Genomic DNA, 23,190 nt, shown 5'->3' with positions numbered 1-23,190 from the left:
AGGAGAGAAATTAATGGACATATCTAATGTGCTTGCTTCTGACCATGCTACAAGCAAAAGTTTGCTTCCACTTAGGATTTAAAAGTGCATCATTTGAGAAGACACAGATCAAAAACTCCCACTTGTGATGTAATACTTTCCAGAGGAATTATTTTTTTTAGAGTGCTTCATAATTATTATTTTTTTTTCTGAAGCGATATTTCCTTGGTCACCATGAAAGTTTATCTTAAAAAATGAATTTATTATGTCAATTCTGCTTAAGACCACAGCAATGCTAGTTATATTCTGATCAGGCATCGTGGCCAGTCTTTTTAGATATGTTATTCTGAGTTTGACAGTCATTCTTTTAAAAATATTCCCTTCACAGAAGTACAGTATTGGAACTGTCACTTTCTTGGGGTCAAAATGAAGCTTTTAAATAGGTGTTTCTGTCCTTCTCCAAAAAAGGAAAGAATGGGATAGGAAGACCACTGGAATATACCTGAAGCATTGGGTTAGATAAGCTGTCATGTAGAGGTCTGCTATGGATATTACTGTACCTGTTAGCATTAATTCAATAACTGTAGTTTTTAACACAGGTGCACTTACAGATTCAGGACACCCTTCCACCAATCTTAGATTCACTACAAAAGGGTATGTATAGCAAATTCCACATACCAAAATATATATGCACACTTGTATTTATATACTTATACCCGCATATACATGAACTACAATTCTATGCAAAGAAAGGAGATTTAACTTGACAGGTAGGTATAAATATAGCTAAAATTGCAGTTATTTATTTGATGTATAATATTTAAACTGGATATTGTGATTCCAGTGATTGCGAAATAGTCTTAAAAATACTTCATTTCTTTTAGTATGTCTCATTGGTCTGTCATGGCTTGTTACAGTTATACCATTCAGGACAGTCTGTGACATAACACAATGTGACATGTTCTGACCAAAAAGCAACATGACTTCATTCAGAATGTCAGAAATTTGCATTAAACACATGATTTGTTTTGAACTATCAATATGAATTTCAAGTAGTAAGTGGATTTCAGTTTGCATAAGACTTGGAAATTCTAACTCTATGCTGCTATACTGGGGACTTGAGAGTATCTTAATTAATTAAAAGATTAAAGAAGTTTAGTTATGACTTATGGATGAAGCTTCATTTAAAATGTATCTACAATTTCATCTACAATTTTATTGTAAAAGTAATTACGATGTTAAAATTCAGGCATCATTTCACTCAATGGTAAATCAATACTTCCAGCTTTCTTCATAGCCTTTTAAAATATGAATAAGTATATTGGTTGTGTGTCCTTTTAATTACTGTTCCCAGATTTTTAGCTGCCAGTGCTGTCCGCAGAGGACATCAACTTAAATTACTTTCACTTCTTGTTTCACTGAAGACTTGAGGGAGTGGTTTATTAATCATCAAAGAATTCTGCTATCATCTCTCTTATAATTAAAAAAGAGAAAAAAAGCATTAGGAACAATAGTTTTGCTGGATGATACATTTTGCCCACCCTGATTGTCTGTTTTTATGTCATTGTTCTTCTATTGCTGCTTCATTAAAATTCCATTTATAAGAAAAAGTTTCAGGATGAAAGCACAGTTTCAGAGGAATTTCCTTTAAAATCAATGTAAAGAAATAAAAATCCCTTATTTTACGGGAAGATTTTTCCTTCAGATAAAAGCTATTTCATAGATCACAACAAGAAGGACCATTAAGCTTAAGGTGAACACATTTGCTTTTCTTAGGTCATGTTTGTGTCATTAAGTAGAACTAAATAATTAAGAGATTGGAGAGTTTTTATAAAATAAAGGGACTACAAGTAAAGCATTTGATACTGTCCTGCACAACATCCTTGTCTCTAAAACAGAACACATTGCCCAGAGAAGTTGTGGATGTCCCATCTCTGGTAGGGTTACAGGCCAAGTTGGACAGGGCTTTGAGCAACTTGGTCTAGTACGTGTTGGACTAGACGGACTAGACTAGGGGAGTTGGACTAGATGATCCTTAAGGTCTCTTCCAACCTAACCCATTCCATGATTCTATAAGTAGGTAATAGTTGAAATATTTTGTAGTGGTTTGACTCTGAAGTGTTGTTTACACTTGTTGTATTTGCATTTGTTCTAGCTTATACTACATGCAAATATGCAATATATATATATAAGAAAAAAAAAGAAAAGACCCTAAATTTATGGACAGAAATTTTCTGGTGATGCACACCCATACAGTGATACAATTTAGTCTACGATCTTACAGACAATTCTCCAGAAATCTTGACTTTAGCTGGTAAAGAACAGCATTCAATTATCAAACACAAACACCAGACAATGTTGTACACCACTGGGCAAATTACTTCTTGGAGATAAATAACTGACTATTAAAATGCACAATGTCTTGGGAATCAGGCACATACTGATTCTTGAGTCAGAAGTTCTCTACATAAAATTAATGATTTTCATCAGAAAGGCATCATGCATTTTGCTTCAGTGCCTACAAGAAGGACACAGGGATTCACTAACCTTTATAATTATCATTATTTTATAGTAATCATTGCCTTACAGTAATTGTTACTGGCTTCCATTTGGACATTGAGCCATTGACCACAACTCTTTGCATGCAGCCATCCAAGTGGTCCATCTATCAAATTGATGTCTCTCCAATTTAGAGACAAGGATATCATGTGGGACAGTGTTGAATGCTTTGCACAAGCCCCGGTAGATGATATCAACTGCTCTACCCTTGTCCATCAGTTCTGTTGCCCCATCATAGAAGGCCACCAAATTGCTCAGGAAAGATTTCCCCTTAGTGAAGCCATGCTGCCTGTCACCAAGCACCTTCTTGCCTTCCAGGAGAATGTGCTCCAAGATTTCGTCAGGCACAGAGGTGAGACTGACTGGTCTATAATTCCCCAGGTCTTCCATTTTCCCCTTCTTGAAAATGAGGGTTATATTTCCCTTTTTCCAAATGTTGGGAACTTCACCTGACTGCCATGATTTTTTAAATATGATAGACAGTGGCTTAGCCACTTCATTTGCCAGATCCTTCAAGACCCCCAGATGGATTTCATCAGGTCCCATGGACTCGTGCACATTCAGGTTCTTAAGATGGTCTCAAACCAGATCCTCTCCTACAGTGGGCCTTAAGGTATTCATTCTCACAGTCTCTGTGTCTGCCTTCCAAGACTTGGGTGGTGTGGTCACAGCATTTGCCAGTGAAGACTGAGGCAAAGAAGTCATTAAGAACCTCAGCTTTCTCCAAAACCAGGGTAGCCAGTTCTCCTGATAGCTTCCAGAGGGCCCACATTGTCCTGTCTTTTATTTGCAATGTACCTAGAGAATCCGTTCCTATTATCTTTCACCTCCCTAGCTAAGTTTAACTCTAACTGGGCCTTAGCTTTCCTATCCTGGTTCCTAGTTTCCCGGACAGCATCCCTGTATTCTTCCCAGGCCACCTGACCTTGCTTCCACCTTTTATAAGCCTCTTTTTTCCTTCGAAGTTTCCTCAGCAGCTCCTTATCCATCCAAGGAAGTCTCCTGGCCCTCCTGCTGCACTTCCTTCTAGTTGGGATGCAACATTCCTGAGCTTGTAGTAAGTGATCCTTGAATATCAACCAAAAGTCTTGGGCCCCCCTGCCCTCCAGGGCTATAGCCCATGGAACCTTACTAGAGCAGGATTCTGAAGAAGCCAATGTCTGCTCTCTCCAAGTCCAGGGCAATGAGCTTGCTGCACACTCCTCTCACTGTCCTGAGAATCAAGAACTTGACCATCTCATGAAAGCTGTAGCCAAGGGTGCCCTGCAGCATCATGTTCCTAACAAGCCCTTCCCTGTTGGTGAGCAGAAGGTCAAGCACGGCACCTCTCCTTGTTGGCTCCTCTACTGCTTGCAGAAGGAAGCTTTCTTCCACACAATCGAGGAACCTCCTGGATTGCTTGTGCCGGGCTGTACCATTCCTCCAACAGATATCAGGATGGTTGAAGTCCCCTATGAGGCCTGTGAGCGTAAGGTTGTTTCTCTCTGTCTACAGAGGACTTCATCCACAGAGTCCTCTTCATCAGGCTGTCTGTAACAGATCCCCACAGTAATGTCCCCCATTGCTGTTTTCCCTTTAACCCTGACCCACAAACTCTGTTAACTGCTCACCTGTTCCCAGACAGAGTTCCATACTCTCCAGCCTGACACTGACATAAATAACAGCTCCCCCTCCCCGTCTGCCTGGCCTGTCTTTTCTAAAATGCCTGTAACCTTCCACTTCAACACTCCTTTCATAGGAGCCATCCCACCATGTTTCTGTGATAGCTATTATATCATATCCCTGTAGATGTGCACACATCTCTAATTCCTCTTGTTCCCCATACTGTGAGTGTCTCTATAGAGGCATCTGAGCAGCAGGAGGGCCAGGAGCAGAGCTCCAAATGAAGCTGGCTGGAGCGACTGAAATATCTCTGCATTGCTCCAAGCATTTATTATAGGTGCTGGCAACTGACTGGGAGTGCTGGGATGGAATGATGCCCTCCTCCCCCAGTACATTTAGTTTAAAGCTTTCTCGATCAGCCTGGCAGGCCTCCTACTAAAACAGCTTTACCCGTTAGACCACCTCCACCAGCCCCCAGTAGACCTGGCCTCCTAAATTAGGTCCCATGTTATAGGTACCCAAACCCCTGACTGTGGCACCACTGTTTTAACGCTTATTAACCTGGCCAATCCTCCTAGCCTTTTTAAGGTCCTCACCTTTATCCTGAAGAATTGACTAATAGACTATCTCAGCTCCAGAGCCCCTAACCACCTCTCCCAGGGCTCTGCAGTCCTTCTTAATGTTCTCTGGGCTACTCCTATCTATATCACTAGCACCCACATAGACAACTAGAATTGGGTAATAGTCAGTGGGGCTTACTAGAGCAGGCAGCCTCTCTGCAACATCCCTGATCCGTGCCCCTGGTAGGCAACACACCTCCCTTGAGCCTGTGTCAGGCCGACAGATGGGTATCTCTGTCCTTTTCAAAGCAGAGTCCCCTACTACTCTGACCTGCTGCTTTTTCCTGGCAGCACCAGTAACGATCTTCTTTACTAGTGCATCAGCCGGTTGTTCATGTGGCAAGGTGTGCGTTTCCTGGTTAGCCCCCTCGAGAACCGCAAAGCGGTTTTGCATGGGGACATCAGGTTTAGGAGGAAGTCCCTTGCTGTTAGTTAATTGTCACCTTCCTACTTTTTGTTTGTTTGTTTGTTTTTGTTTTGTTTTGTTTTGTTTTGTTGCTAGTTTCCAGCTTACAGGTGAATATAACCTGTCAAGTACAGTCATGAAACTTCACAAGTTCATAAGAGAATCAGTGTTTATCTCATGCACACTTATTGACAATAGCTTTATTCTCTAGCATAAATTCAAGAGAATTAGGAAAAAAAGCTATCAGAAATAGCTACAACACCATGCTTCTTGTAAACAAATTCATTCAAACTCTACCAGTGGTAGGTTGTTTCTAATATGCTTTTAGAGCTTTAAGCTGAAATCCTTATAATGAAAAAAATTAAAGGTGAAAATGTGCATACTTTTTTTTACTATACGATTACCAGTTAGTTTTGTAAATGACATTTTATATTCCAAATACTTTGTAATATTCATGTAGAACTGGAGTTTCAAATTAAGATATGAATGCTGTGCTGCATACTAGGCTAATCACGTCATGGCCATTCTTTGTAAAGCTGTAGAACAGGATATCAACGGGGCTGTGTTTTCTATAGAACAGGTACTTTCTGTTGCACAGTCCCTAAATCTTGGCTCCCTATGCATATTCTACTTAGATCAAGACTGTATAGACTGACAAGATAAGCGATGACATTATCCTAGGTACTTTCATTTCTAGTCAAAATAAATCCAGAGTAGAAAAGGAGTTGTTTGAAAGCAGAAGTATGTTTAAAGAATTGTTGCTGAGTACGTTAGCTCTGTAGCTCAAGTCTATCATTAATGATGCAAGACTAGGAAGTGAGCTTTCTGTATTTTTTCTGATAAGCTTGGCAGTAAAACCTGGAGTTACTTACCTTAAGAAATATGTGAAATAAAGGCTATCTGGAAAAAAAATAGGGTGCATTTTTGAGCAAAATGCCAGTCCCCAGAGGAAAAAAAAAAAAAGGCACAATGCACCAAATTCAGGACAGACCTTAATGTTTGGCCATTTTAACATTAACCACAGTGAGCTGATGGACAATAAGATAAAACCAAGAATGGTATCTTGAAGTCTGTGTTTTCAGAGAAGTTTATTAGGATAAAAGTGATTTTGTAAGCCAGTATTTTTTATTTAAAATTTCTCTTCAGAGTTATCTCAAATAGAGTTCTTTCATACTGGTGGTCATCAGAGAAAATATTTGAATTGGTACTTCGGCCCCACTGCATCTCTGGTCACGTGGTGTTGGTGGTTGGACTAGTCACCTGGCAAAAGAAACAGAGGAAATTCAGACATGGGATCTCAGATGTATACCTGAGAATGCCCAGAACAGGGATCAAAGTTTGTTTTACCATTTTTGTTTGAAAGGCTTATAGAAAAACATGTTTTAAATACAGATATCATCTTTTTCTTTGCTTTCTGTAGCATGTACCCATGCAAAAGATAAGAAAAAGATGGTAGTGAAAGCCTTGAAGGTAAATGCAGTGGTTGACATCAAAGGCCCCAAGGGTACAGAGATGTTTTATTACTGGTCATGAAAAAAAATGTAGCTTTGGAAGCTCAGTAGAACCAATTTCAGAACTTAAATATTTACAATGTTCTCCAAAAACATATTTCAGCTTCTCATGGCTAAAAACTTAAGCAGACTACTTAGATACCTGCAAATACCTATTGTGCTTTATGTTGCAATAAGGCACCTCTCTTGAGAATTCAGCAAGCCGAATGGATCAGTAAGATATTCCATGTTGATACCTCATCATTAAATGAAAATACACTGCTATGATTTGTGCGCCTGCATTCGAAGTATGCTGGGTAATTTGGATACGATTCTTGTTTTTCCATCTCCAGAAGGGAGTATAGATGCATGTCTACAAGAATAATACAGGGGTGAAAGAAAGGAAGTGCACAGGCAGTGGAACTTGGAATATGTATCCTCAGGAGAATGCAGGAATGTTGCCTGAATATGTGTGGATGGGATCATGAAAGCTAAAGCACAGGTGGAGTTGAATTTGGCAGGGGATGCAAAGAATAATAACAAAGGCTTCTGCAGATGTGTTGGACAGAAAATAAAGTTTTTTGTTAAAAATAAATACCCTCCTACAAATAAGACAGGAGAACTAGTGATGTTTCATGAAGAAGGCTGAGGTACTGATCAATTTTTTTGCTTCAGTTTTGACCAGTGATCTCCACACCTCTGAAACTTATGAACCTCAAGGCAGGGACCTGGGCAGTGAAATCCCTCCCACTCTAAGAGAAAATCAGCTTCAAGACCACCCGAAGAGCTTGAACGTATACAAGCCCATGGGACCCAGTGAGATGTATCCCAGGGTCCCGAGGAAATTAGCTGATGCAATTGACAAGCCACGTTCCATCATACTACAAATGCCAAGACCTGTCAATACTTGGAAGGGCTTTTAAAAAAGTTGGAGAGACATTTTCCAGGGTCTATAGTAACAAGACAAGGGACAATGGTTTTGAACTGAAAAAGGGTAGGTTTACATTGGACCACTCCCTAAAATGTAGTGTTATAAAAAGGAGTAAATAGCAGGCAGATTGTGAGATCACAATAAGACCACACAGATGTGCAGATGTATGACTGGCACACTAAATGTTATGAACAGTGTTTCCAGAAACATTTGGTTGGATTTGAGTCAGAAACAGCTATTTCAGTGCATTCAAAAGACAAGAAGTGAAATCTTCATCAATCCAAGGGCTAGCAAAATATTTTCTTCAGGGCGAATATATCCATTTCTCATGTCTCCCATTTTAGTATTTAGTTGAACGCATATAATGTATTTGGCTTCTGCGTATGCTTTTCTTTCCCAGCATAATTTTTGCAACATATTTGCCCTGCAGCATTAACTACCCTTGATAGTTTTCTCTCTTACTGTGTGATTACTTGCTTAGCATAATGACTTTTCTGCTTTTTTAAATTAGTATGGTGTCACAGGAATTACTGGCTAAAAAGCTGATTTTAATGCAGCATGATAATATCAGTAGTAGAAAAAAATATAGAAAGTTAGTGTAACTACATTTCAGATGCTCTTAGTAACCTTTCAGAATCTCCATGTTTTATTTTTGGACAATTAAAATTTGAAAAGGTGTTTAAATCATTCAGAACTGCAATATGAAAATAATAAACCACAGTTTGACAAAATTTATTAACAAAACATTATTTTTCTCATTTGAAAACGTTGTAAAAAAAAAAAAAAAGCCAATAGCTCATTAAAGAAGTGCTGATTTTATCTGGGTTCTTTTAATGCTAACCTGACTTACCATAACACTCAAATTATAATAATTGTCATTGTTCACTAACATACATTCTATTTCAGTAGCAGAACTCTGTTACAGTCTTCTTTATGCTTATAATATAAATTATGCATAATTTTATGCAATTTAAAGATAGAATTATTTTCTATTTCCAGAATATTATTTTTTCAAGAAACTTCTGAGATTAGCTCTATTGTTTTATATATTTGGAAATTTAGAAGATTTTTACTTTTTACTCAAATACAGAATGCATCTATTTTTTTTAACTGGGGTTTGAGGTGACCAAAATTTCAATCAATGACCTATGATATGACTTAATATCACAATAATGTTGAATATTGTTCTACCACTGTTTTGTTTGATTTTATTCATGTGCTAAAACTGTGAAAGAATTCTGGAGCATGGTTTATTTTTGAATCAATAACCATAGTAAGTGGTGAAGAAATTTTACTGTCAGGTTTTTACTGCTCTGGGCAGAGATGAGTTTAAGCAACATTGGAGTAAAAGTGAACCAACATAATATTTACATTCCTTGCTTTCCCAGTGATTCATGTTAAAAAATAATGCTGTGAGAAAAATACCAAAGGACAGAAAGACAAAGCCTTTCCTTTTAGAAATATTGAGTGGTTAAATTATATAATCACACTTATTGTTTTGAGTGAATCTGTATATAAATGCATAGATAAGCTTAGAAACAAATGAACCTAGGAATATTCTTGGTTTACTCTCTTGTCAGAAGAAAATATGTCCTACAACATATGCTACACAAGAACAAAACGGGTGCTTCTCATAAACAATACACTGAAATTCCGTTCTTTTGCATAGTAAACCTGGATTAGTTCTGTTCTGCTTAGTCTCCAAGCCCACAGAAATGCAGATGCACATGTGGGTGAGTAGCTAATAAACTATCTATCTTAAACTCTATTGAAGATATCATATAAATGCTACATTAAAATATATTGTTTCCAACATTTAATGCCATATTATGCATATAAATCCTGATACACTTACAAAAGGTTTTTTCTAATATAAGAAAGAATCCAAACACATTTATATATACGAGTCATAATATTTTGGTGTTAGGGTGGTTAATGTAGTTGAGCTTTAATGAAATTATAACTTACATTCAAGTACATGGAATGTTTAATGTGGTAATTATAAGGAGACCTTGAGAGAAATATGAAACAGCCTGTGATCTCAAAGAAAAATAAAAACCTCTCTTAAAATAACTAACCTGAACAAGCTTTTAACACTTCGTAATGATAATGAATGTCTCAGTGTATATACTGTCTATTAATTATGAAAACTTTTGGGCTTTCTAAACAGCCATTAAACTGGAGTATAATTGAAAACATAATAGCTGAGAACAAATGTATATGTTTTTTGAAGTATGAGATTAACAACATTGGCATGACTTAACCACTATGTGGGATACATTGGTACATTTTTCACATACAGCTTTGCCACTTAATTTCATTTCTGATCTACAAGATCCTTGCTATTCATTACTTGTATCTCAGCCAATTAATGAGTGGCATATTTGTGAACAGATTCAAATAACAACTATTTCAGATAATTAGGAAATATCATCTAACTCTAAATTCTTGAAGGGTTTGACCCAGGAATTCTGAGGTAACGACACAGTGTTCCTGAGGGTTTTGACCCTTTCTTTATCAGCAAACAAACAGAGCCAGTTGAATGCTGTTCATTATCTTTTCCTTGGCTCTGGATGACTTATATAAATACATTCCTGTATTTTCCACATCTTCCTTTCTGCTACCTAATTTAAGTATTTTTCTTTAAATTTTCATTATATAAACCTTGATAGCAAAGTATGGGTCCTTTAGGGCTTTTATACACATCATAAAAATTCTTCAATTATTTTTCACAGCGTAACATCCAAAAATCTCCATCACGCCCTGTGGCTGGATCAACATTTCAGTACATGCTGCTCTAAGCAGATTGGACTCACTGGCCTCATTTCGTTTGCAAAGAAAATGTGCTCCAATTATCTCCATGATGAGACCTGCTAGAACATATTTTTTGTTTCCTTCCTCTGGAAGGAAATCTGCATGTGCAGTGGTGTGGTGAGCTAATACAATTCACCATAACATGGAGCTGAGACAGATGCAAAATACACTTCGTGCCAGAATTGAAGGATGTACTGCAGGGCATGCTCACCTCATAGGTACAGACTTTCACTGTATAATATATGTTGGACAGTTACATGGCACTATCTTGCTACATTTTTTAATGTGCTCAAGTCGTCATGGATTATAACTCAACTAATAATTTATTTGTGCTTGGGTCATGAGGTAAACAGACACAAAATTATTCACAAAAGCCCCAACACAGTAGAAAAAAATATTGTTCCTGTGGTTGAATTCTTTTACTTTCTAAAGCATGAAAATATATGACATGAATTGTCTCTGGTCAATGCTAATACTCACATGCATATTCAGAATTTTCTGAGAAAACCAGCTAGCACAGGCTAGACTGTGCTAAGGATCAGTCCAGCAATTTAACAGGATAGCTGATTGAGTTCCAGTGCGTGGGATCTTTCCTTGTTTCTGTATAAGTTTCTAATTGAAAGATATCTAGTATATATTTTTATCATTATTTTTAAGGAGAATGACCATACATCAGGCATATTGGGACCCCTGTATTAACCCCTCAACTCTCCTTTTGGGCTGCCTGTTTTCTCCCATGGCACAGGAAAACTGTCTAAGGAACCGCTACTCTGACCCACATAGCTAACTTCCTTCCCAGACTGTGCCATCTCTCCCATTGAACAGGAAAACCATGTAATTTCTAAAATTGCATACATCTCTGATTAAAGTATTTTGGTGTCCAAATCCTTTTTTTATTCACATGTTCATTTAGTCTTGGACTGCAAAAAAGTGGCATCATTACAAAATGAGCGATAAACAAGAGATTTTTCTGATAAGAGAATAAAACATAAGCTTTTTTTTTATATTCATTTCAAATGTGGTAGCAAAAGAGAATTAAAGGATAAAACAATAAATTCAGCAACGTTATCTCAAACTCTAGAATACCTCCTATAGAGCTGTTGGAAGATCATCTGGTGGAAACTCCCACTGGAAGCAAGACCAACATCAATGTCAGGTCAGACTCCTCAGGGCCTATCCAAATCCTATCCAGGCCTATCATATACTTGAGTCCAGAAGAACTCCAGAGATGGAAATTCCTCAGCCCCTATGAGGAGCTTTTAATATTACCTACATAGAGAAGAGTTTCTTCTGTTATGAACTGCAGAATTTCCCTTGCTTCAACTTGGGACTGCTGCCTCTTGTTCTTTTGCTGTGCACCGCTGTGAAAAGTCTAACTCCCATTTTCTGTATAACCGGACATTAGAGCCCTGAAGAATGAAATTAGTTCTCTCCCTTAGATTTCACAGCCATGAGTTCCTTTCCTCTAGGATATAGCTTCTACTTGTTTTATGTTCTCTATTTATTCAGTTTAACTGCTAGCTGAACCCACACATACATAGAAAAAAACAAATGAGAAACTGAATCAGAGGTTCCACAGTCATCAGAATGGAGCACTGTGGGCATCTGTCCACTTCAGGTGACTAAAAGCATGGCTAAAGTCAAAGTTCAATCCAATTATTTTTGTATTTTTATTTACTTTTTTTTTCAGTAAAATACAGTCTTCAATATATCATGGACTATGAATTGTCATCTGGTTGTTCCCATATGTAGCATTAGCATTTCAGTTAGACTGTGTCATTTCAATTCTCGAGACTGTAGTGGTTTTGAGAACAGTAGAAAAGGATGAAATACTGAATTTAAAGCCTTAGCCACAAAAATTATTTACTTGAATGAAGTATGACTATGTAATTATTGCGATTAATCCCTGTTCCGTGTAGAGATAAACAAGAAAACCCTCAAAGTTCTTTCTGGACTATCACGGACAAAGCTTCTTTGACCCCTTACATAGCCAGTCATTGTTTATATTAAACTGACCTATGTTAAGGTACCTTCCTGAATCCCAAATTTAGGATTCCTGTTCAAGAAGAGATAGTGAACATTTCCAGAGAATTATTAAAATCTTGATTAACATGATCTGGCTATGCCTGAAGTGAAACACAACAACCTCTTTCTGTGGACTCAATAAATGCCTCAGGTGACTAAGCTAAGTAATTTAGGTACCAGTAGTATAAAGGATGAAAACAGGAGAGTAGTCTTAAAAAGCTTTTCATTGTACTGTGTAGAAAGATCACATTTCTGTAACTTTTAAAAACAGACATTAAAAAAGCTGGGATTAGTGTCTCTTGTTATGATATTGACTGTCAATTTCTATGTGGTTGATTAACTTTTACAATCTCCATGCTCAATAACTCCTTAAACAATAGACTTAACTCCAGAAAAATATTTAAATATATGCTTAAACCATAAGCTTAAAGCTAATACGTAATAAAAATCAATCCTTGTTTAAGATTAGTATTTATCTTTTACCAAAAAAATAACCCATAAAACTTGTTACTTGTCAGTTCCAATATAAAACTGAATATTTGAAAAACAGTCTGATAAAAATTTTCTTGTCCAGCTATGTTATTAAATAACTTTTCAGACAGCTTCATAAAGGATCTTACCTTTGGATTATATTTTTAGTGTATTGCCACTCTAGTGTATCAAGCATACTCAGTCTAATACTATGTTATTCTTCATCATGGAAATGTAATAATCATGCAAAAGATTGCATACGGGAGGGTTTCAAATCACTTCTGAAATATTTTTTTTCTTTCAGAGAAGAGGGGGATAAAGGGGACTGAGTTATTCCATCGAGATCCTGCATAATATGGAATTAGAGATTAAACCCTTTTTAATAAACTAACATAGAAAACTGATATGATGCCACATTATTCTGAAAGAGAAGCAATTAAAAAATACTGTTCAAAAGGGAGTTTGAAATCATACAAATAAACTGCCTGTAGATAAGAGAATTTTCTCTTTTCATGCAGTCACTTAATCTGCTAATTACTTTAAAAAAAAAACACACCTATTTAATCTTATTATCACTCAGTAAAGCTTTACCAAGAAAAGGATAATGGTATACATTGTTGTGAGAAATTATATCTGTGAAATTATATATACAAAACTGCATTTGAATGACTATCAAGCATAGTAGTCATATTAAAAGGCTGTATTTAAAAATGTACCACTATTTTCCCCCTCTACTTTGTATTTAGTGATGGACTTGAACTTTAATACTCAAATACTATCTGCTAATGCTAACTTTGCTAAGGTTTTCTCATGGCTAATGAATATTTTACCTCTTACACAGACAACAGACAATATTTATATATATATATAGTAAAAATTTTATATATATACTTTATATATAGTCAATATTATGTGATTACAATGATGCTGTGTTAAGCAGTACTATCAAATAATTTTGCTTGTTGAATATCCTCCACATTCAGGATGCTTTATAAATACCAATAGAAATAATAGCCAGCAGTTATAGGTAAGTATTAAGCTACTATCAACACATACGTCACTTTGAATAATTCAGTGCACTATGTGCCCATCTCTACAAATTCATTGTGTAAGAGTAAGTAGGAAGATGTTTTCTTTCAAAGATTTATAACTATTTCTAGTATTTACAAGCATTGTAGAACACCATATTTTTTCAACTTCTTAGTTTGTTTTTTGAAAAAAAGATACTGCCTCTATATTCCAAACTACCTGTGTAGACAGAGAGGATATATTATCACCTTGTTTCTGACCTATAAAATTTTATTTCAGTTTGGCTGGGTTTACAAGATGAGCATAGCAAGTATGCTTGGAAAATATTCTGTTTGCCCTCCAACCTTTCCCTTTCCCTTTTTCTCCTGCCCCCAACTTTTGTTGCTGAGCATGACGCCATGTGGTATGGAATATCCCTTTGTCAGCTGGGGTCAGCTGTCCTGTCTGTGTCCCCTCCCACCTTCTTGTGCACCCCAGTGTACTCACCGGTGAGGAGGTGTGAGAAGCAGAAAAGGCCTTGACTCTGTATAAGCGCTGCTCAGTAATAGCTAAAACATCCCTGTGTTATCAACACTTTTCATCACAGATACAGATCATAGCACCACAGAATCTACTATGAAGACATTTAATTCTTACCAGCCAAAACTAGTAAAATCTTTAGCCCTTATTCAATACCGTTTATGTCATGCTGAGGTCCCAGATTATCCAATACAACCTTATTAATCAGTACACCCTCCCCTTACCTTGATATATACATAGATACTATTGTCTTAGTCTACCAAACAATCCTGTAAAATATCATTAATGTCTACAAAATGTCCATTGAGCTCATTTAGTCCATAATTTTGGGTTCCATCTGTTACACTGACTACTCAGACAGGAGGTGATGTGTCATGTGGTGTTATTGGGCACCAAAGCCATCTCAGGTAGAGTCACTTCTATGCTTGCACTGCTCCACTGCTTCCAATCTATACACAGTACTTTGTCTAGGATTAGAACAAACAAACAAACAAACAAACAAAAAAAACAAACCCAAAAAAACCCCACCAAAAAACCCTCATAATTTGCTTCTCTTAAATCTTTCTGAAGCTAAAATAAAGTTTTTATGCTATTTAGTGCGGAATCAGTTCTGTTAGATAGCTACCTAGACAACTTTTCAAAACTACATAAGTAAAGGTGTAAATTGTTCATCTAATATTCTCATTGTATTCTTTAAAAATCTGTGAGTTATTTGGATTTTCTTATCTCTTTATTTCTTCCAATACTTACTATAGCTAATTTTTTTAAACTGAAAGTGTTTATGCTTTCCAATTCCTAACAAATATTTTTTAAACTGAAAGTGTTTATGTTTTCCAATTCCTAACAAATATTTTCTTTTTCTATTTTTAATGTCTTTAAGAAATCTGAATAAATCTTTTTCTCTACAAAAATGTATGTTATAGAGAATATATCCAAGCCTTAAGAGCAGTTCTATTCACATAGCTTCTAGCAAAAATAACTGATTTAAGAAAAGTGAAATCATGCAGACATAAAAAAAGTTTTCTAGTTATAGTCAGGAAAAACATCTTTTAAAATTTTTTTTGTTCTAAAAATATATAACTTATTGGCTGGTATAAGTATTCACACATGGCTTTAAACTCATTTAAGACAGAAAGACACATACAATTTAATCAATTATATTGATTTTTAGGAAACACTTTAGTCCTTTTTTTTTTTTCTTTTTGTGTAATCAGTGTTCATCTTCAAAATTAGATTAACTGCACTTTATCTTTGCAAATCTTGGCAAGAGTATTTAATTTCTGATATTCATTAATTCTACAATCAATATGTTTTTATTCACATAGACATTTAATTATTAGATATCCACTAGCTTGCATGTGTTTGGGCCTGTGCATCGGTGTGGAATGTGCATGTGTATAAAGTATACATATTAATATTGCATAGTGCAAAAATAACAATGGGAGGAATCATCCTGAACTTCAAGCTGCAGAAATAATTGAGATTAAATTAGAGTAAGCTTTGACTACCTCTGGGAAACAATATAACCTTCCTACTTCAAAAAAGCTGTTCTACTCTAACAAGAGCAACAGTCACAGCCTACACCTACAGATTTACCCAAAATGTTCTGCTTATAAATGTTAAAAAAAGAAAAAAAAATTATGCTTTCTTTTGTTTGAAGGAATCTTCTGTGACTACAGTCCAACCCACAGCTCCCAAGGGTTGAAGAATGGGGAACTTGTGTCCTCCCCACAGTATGGAACCTAACCAGGACTGGAGTAAGCAAACATTTTTGGAAAGCAGAATACACTCTCATATTCTTGATGCGAGGAATAGTAACAGACTAAAGAAAGGGTTAAGAGTTGTCTTCAAACTGTGTATTGATTGTCTTAATTTAGTATAGGGAACAGGTATGTTCTTGTTCTTGCTAGTCTTGTAGTTAAACTATAACCCAGAATAGAATAGGTAACTGAAACAAATTGTTTAAAATCAGGGACCCTTTTCCCTCAAGAAGATGAATGTCTGACAAGAACCTGTTTCAACTAGTCTCTAAAAGACTTGAGGTTGCCAGCTGGGGAAACTGTGCAAGGGTGAAAAGTGCATAGCAAGGAAGACCTCTTACTTCATCCAGAAGACCCCTGCCCAAGACCACCAGATGGCAGTGCACAGGCGTAGAGGGTAGGGGAATGGTATTAATGAGTTCTTGGAACTAATTGCAATAATCTCCTCCTCTGCTTGTGAAATCTGATGAATATGTATGTTTCTGTATAATAAATATCTAGCTTGTTGAGATCGCGGTGTGCGAGTTAGGAGGAGCGATCCCCCTTGCACCCGGCGCCGCAATAAACATACCTGCTTTATAACTCTTTGTGAGTTATGAAGTTCTGCTCTGTAAATCATTCTTTCTGTTGGATGTAGCTTTAAAATCTACTATGGACAAGGAATTCACCAGTATTTATTGCATGTAAGATGCAAGTAATGAATAGTAGAAAAAGCAAAACAAACAAAAGCAAAAAGATAGCCTTGCCTTTGGAACTGGATTGCTCATGTGTAAATTAAGCTCATACATAAATGAGAGTTTTCAGGTCTAGGGCCCTAGGCTACCATTTGTGATGTCTGATTTGCAAGAAAATGATTTTCTTCATTGTGCCAATTATTTTCTGCTCAACTTACAATAGCTTCCAAATAGATCATTAACCAAATAACAATCACCTTGGGCAAAGAAAACCTCTTAACAATGCCCAAACTATTTGGCGGATGGAAGCAGTGTTACTTGTTAAATTAAGATGCAGTTTAAAAAAGAGGTTTTTAACAAGAGACTTACAATTTTAAGTAATTTCAAATGGGATTTATTTAAAGTGTAATTTTTGTTTCCAGGCATGTTATAATTTCAATGTTAGCAACATGAGTTTTGCATTAGTATAGAATCATTTGTTTTGGAAAAATCTGGTATCATGTAAGCTGAATGTTGAGACAAGGGGGACACAAAATCACAAAATGGAATATATAAACCTTTAGAATCAGTTTTAAGTAATGCTAAGTTTGATGGCTTTGTAACAGTAGCAATGGAAAATTACTAAAGTGCATGATACATAAAAAAAAAAATAGAATGCAGCTAGAGAACATACTGAGCATTCTTGTACAAGATAAATTGTTATAGTTGCCACAGTTTTAAGAAAAACAGTCTAGAAGAACAGGACACAGGGATAAGGAGTATCTGGGAATGGCAGGTATCCAGGATGGGCTACAGTTTAACTGATAAGTAGGAGGATAGGAGGATTACTATGTCTCTGGTGCTAACAAACCAATTAAACTGGTATGAGCATCTACTGCGCATGCTCCAAAGGCTGCCAGAAGTGATGAAGATTGTTGGAAGAAGTAAGCGACCCTCAGAGACCACCACCACAATTCTGTACACATGCGGGGAACTTTCTGGAAAATGACATAATGTATGTATGCCCAGGGACTGTATAAGATCTGCTTGCGTAGCAACAGGGAGACACACATTAGGAGGAGCTATCCTCCATGTCTCGCGGCGCAGCAATAGAGAATACCTACTTGTCAGCTTGAAAACTTTGTTGGCAAGTTTGTTCCTGGAGTTTTCTCCAAATCAATGTACCAGCTGGTGGCCACCTGCAGTTTTACTTTAATAAGACCATTAATTATAAGCCAAACTAAGTGCTAAAAATTCATAATCTTAGATAAATAAAAAAAAATAATCAATAGAACTGCTGACTATACACCTGACATATTCATCTAAATTTATGAATATTTTACAATTCAATTATAGGCACTTATATACAGTAATGCTACAAGTCAAAATAACTACAAATGCTGCTAAAGAATGAGTGACAAAAATTGAAGTCAAAGTTTGGAAATTAATGTATAATTTAGAGAAGAACAGAAATTTTTCTGTAGCCCTCATTAAGAGCAGGAGCAATTCTTTCTGTATTCAAACTACAGATAGTTTCCTGCTTAGTAAATTGAAGATTAAGATTAGACTAAATTTCTCATAAAGTGCCAGGAGTAAACTACTACAGTACTTTGGGTCCTTTATTCTACTATTCAAATACGGAATGTGGATTTATGTTTAATGAGTCATTGCTAGTAGACATTATAAACTACTGACATTAGATCCCATAGGAGCTATGGAAGAGTAATTCCCTGCAATCTGAGAAAATGGACTCTCAAAGAACACATAAGTGGTCATCTGCTAATTCAAAATAAGAAGAAAAAGTCTCACACTAATCTATACCTCAGTTGCTTGAGTTCTTTGGAAGAGATTCCAGAAAGTAAATCCCGTACCTCTTAAATTTGCCTAGCCTGGTCTGGGGGCCAGGGAAATGTTCCTCCTAAAATTGCTGTCAGCCTGGTTCTGAGTAGCTCCTGGCCCTCCTGCCCTTGCAGATTGTTGTATGAGATTAAGAAGTGGCACCCTATGTTATGAAGCAGCATCCTCAAACAGGGGGAAAAAACATACACATTCTTCTCCTGAGGACCTGGTCAGCCTGCAATATTTTCAGTACAAAGTGTTAACAGCAGCCTTTGTTCATCACTTTCCCTCAAGCCTGTGTAGGGTGTGCTTCTCTCACAGAAGAAAGGAGAGAGGCTGTGGATCCTGGTCATGAAGACTGTAGTTTCTTGTGAAGAAAGTCTGCACTATTCAACTCTAGCATGTTGGTGCTCAGATTTCATTTATTCATATCATGAGGGAAACAGACACTTCAGACTTACTGTAATGCTATTTTGCATGTATTGTGAAATTAAATTGTGAAATTATCCCATACAATATTTACAGTTTGAGTGGAATCTGGGTCCAAAAATAGTTTCAGAAAAGGGTTTCTTGCTCCTTTTTTGATTTCCAAAAGATCAAGCATTCAAAATTGTTGATTAGAAAATACCAGTCACTGTCTTATATTATGTCTTATCTCCCTTTTATCAGTTCATAGGGAGGAAAACGACCAACTATTGCTCTTGGTTATCGTGACGGTCCAAGTGTCAGAAGACCCTTGCCAAAAAAGGGCATATGATCATTTAAGTGAAGACTAAATAATGATGTTTCCTCACTACAGGAGTTTCCTGTTAAAATTTTCTGTGTAGTTTTGGCTGAAAGTTGAACAGGTAACCTTTAAAAGCTAAATCAAAATGCAGACATGTTCTGAGGTAGTGTTTTAGTTTGAGAAGTTGAATCTGGGAAGTTGCAATTGACTGAAAACATGATGTTACCACTGTAAACATATATCAACACCATAAAATGGTAGTTAGTAAAAAGGTTCAGAAAGATAATTTTCAAAGGAACAGCTCTTGTCCCTACTGATTTTATTTTTTAAGAACTGTAACTAACAGAATCTTCTAACACAAAGCTCATGATTGTCTTAAAATAGTATAATTGAAAACAATAGTGGGGTGCATAGATTAACGGTGTGAACCCTGTTATCTATAATACAATTTGGGTGGAAAAATCTATGTATCGTACTGCTAATTTAGCTTTGTCCAATCAGTAAGTGTAGAAGTCATGGGGAATGTCACTACTAAATTAACCTGAATTTTCATCAAAAATTTGGTTATATCTGAATAATTATGCTTCAAGCAGTGCTGTTTGATCCTTTCTCAGTGCTTTTCACAAGTAATTTTCACTCCTCTCTACTTATTACCAGAAGTAACATGTCTACTTAAAAAAAGAGTAACATAAACCACACACACAAGTACATTCCCTTTGTTTATTTTTTTGAAGTGTAATCAACTTGTAATTAATTATCAGAACAGTATAACAGGTTTTACACATAGCAAAGAAACTATACAAGAAAAATGTAGAGACATTTTGTAATCACAAATTTTAATTGATATTTCAATAGAAATAGCACTTTTTACATTGAGTATCTGCTGACTCATTCTATTATTATTTTGAACAGGTCCATAGTGTAATTTTTTATTTTTTTTTTAGATAGTGTTCTGAACAATATTAGGGGTTTTTGAATGTGTTTGATAGTTTGTTGTCAGAGATCTGCTGACACCAGCTGCGCTAACCATCTGCCAGTACCATGATCACAATAGCTTGCTGCAATGTGAGCACCCCTTTCCGTATTGCTTTTAGAAAATCAGCAAGATCTGGGTGTTACTATGGTATCTAGAGCAGATGAGTGGTAGCACCTAGCCTGTCAGTGTTGGTAGCTCTTGTGTTCAGTTACAATTGAATATATCCATTAATCTCTTCCTATTTCCCTTTCCACCATCTTCCCATCACATTTTCTATCTGATCTATCCTTACTGTTCCTTTAAAATATATTCTAAAGATTTCAGATTTTTAAAAGGTCAGTGATATGTTTCAGGTGATACGCCACAAAAGTTCTGAATTTTCCCCTTTGATCCACGCAAGTCTCATGGAGCACCACTGTCTTGTCCCCTCCTTCTGCCCTTTAAGTTTCTCTGAGCTAAAGTACACTGAGTGCAAAATTTTATGGTAGAATTGTTGTGTTTCTTTTTTCTTCCTTTGTCTTTTTTTTCTTTATAGAAGGCCTGTCTATGAAGCAAAAAAGAAGGAAAACTGCAAAATGCATAGATATATTCTGTCTAGCAGAAGGAAATGTCAGCTCAGCTATGCTCAACAAGATCTGCTTCATGCAAATATACCGGATTAAATGCACATATTTGTCAAAAACTGAATTCTTACTACTTCAGAAATGAAATTTTCATTTCCAACCATATACTGTTAATGTCATATTAGAAACAAAATAAATTTTCTTTTTTCCTTGTGGCACCACCTTCATTATTTTATTGTCCCCTGTGCTTTTTATTGGTGCCTGAAATCAGGGATGTTAATTTGACTTAGGTAAGAAAGAAACTGATTTTGAAAGAGACTTGCTTGAGGATTAAAATTAAATTCTGAAAAAACCATACACAAGCCTACTATAGCTTAAGGTTTGTCAAGATTTCAACCAACCTTGATGTGACCTGCTCTGACATTGTACATTCAGTTTAAGAGTGCATGAGAAGAGAATTAATTAATACAGACATTTAAGGCATGTAGAAATGAAAGTGCAGAATATTAAAATATTAAGAAGACATTAGAATGCATTGTGTCAAAGGACTACTACCTCTTGAGCAAAGATGGATAGGAAATGTATAAGAAATATTTTTTTTCCCCTGTAGCATAAAATGTGAGGAAGCAGCTTTAAACTGAATCTTCTGAGTACTGTGCTAAATAGTTCCTCTAAAAAGAACTGTAAAAGGTTTTCCATCATGGTCCTCAACAAATTAGCAAGTTCAAGTCTTACTGCAAAATGTTGTGATTTGTGGAACCAGCTAGTTAACCCTGTCAGTCCTTAAAATGAGCAGTGTGGACACAAACTGTAAGACTAATTAACCAGGGAATAAGGACCAGTCCATTCACACACCCACAGAACTAGTTGTAAGAAAACAGCTGACTGAAATCCAGTCAAAATTCTCAGTAGAGTATTCTGCTCATGTTACAGCAGATATCCAGCTTTAATTAACCTTTGATTTCTTTTTAGATTATATTACTTTTATTACTTGTAAGTTCAGATTAGTTGTTTAAATGTATGTAGCCATTTGTGTATATCTCAGGTCTCCAAGACACATGCCATGGCTCACAGATACAATATGGTCTATACTGTAGACCTGTGCTCCAGTGGTCTTGCACTTGGAGGTCAAAGTATATCATGAGGCATATGAAATTTCACCAGAAAGCCATGTGGGAGCAGTTGAATCACACACTTTACTGATTATAATGGACACCTTGTTGAAATGTAGGCACAGGAATACAAATCTTGAGGCAAATCCTTCTATTGTGGTTTTTCAGAAGAGTTCAAGGTGTTAAGAGATCCTGAAAAAAACCCCAACAGTTGGAAGTAAGAATGTATCTTTCTTTATGATTTTATATGATGAAAAAAACAGCTTGTGCCATATGTTATGACATACACTGTAATGGCTAACACTAATACAAAATGTCACAGATATGTTGAAAGGACCAAAAGCTTTGAAGTGGGATGGAGAAAGATTAGGACATAGTTTTAAATTGTTATAAAAACTGTCTATATTTTTGCAGAAAGAAGTGGAGAGATTAATTTGACCAAATAGATAAGCTACAAACATGATGATAGTGGAACAATGTTGACATAACTAGTAAGGCTAATGAAAATTTAAAAAAAATGTAACTGTTATATTTAAATAAGTAATCAAGTAAGTGTAGAAAAGACGCTAAAATATAAATAGTCTAAGTACGTATATCTATTTTTTCAGAAAGGAAATTATAGCTGTGAAAAATAAAGCAAAGCACACCATTACTTTTCAAATTCATCTTAATCAAACTTGTTAACTAAAAAAAAGAAAAATCAGCACAGCAGACTTCTTGTATGTCTCCATCATCAACTGAGGTAAGATTAAATTCCTTAAAAGATTCTCATATATATTGGATAAATTTGTTTGTTGTTGTTAAATCTCATGCTGATTTGTGACAAACGGTAAATCCATGTCTAGTGCCAGCATTTCTTTCCAATAGAATTTTTCTTCATACAGGTAGCAAAGTTAATATCACATGGTATAATATGTATAAAAATGTAAGAAAGCAATAAAATTATATTCCACATATCCAAGATATCCCAGATGTTCAACTATCAGAAAATATTGAACCAGAAACATATTCACATTAAAAAAATAATTTAGGAAAAGAAAAGTAATGAAGTTTTAAAACAGATTTCTTCAGAATTTATAGTTAAAAAAAAATCTTGGAATTAAAATAAGAAGTCA

Source organism: Lathamus discolor, chromosome 4 (genome assembly GCF_037157495.1).
Source record: "Lathamus discolor isolate bLatDis1 chromosome 4, bLatDis1.hap1, whole genome shotgun sequence".
Taxonomy (NCBI): domain Eukaryota; kingdom Metazoa; phylum Chordata; class Aves; order Psittaciformes; family Psittacidae; genus Lathamus; species Lathamus discolor.
The sequence above is the reverse complement of the archived record's forward strand: the minus strand, read 5'-3'. Positions refer to the sequence as shown.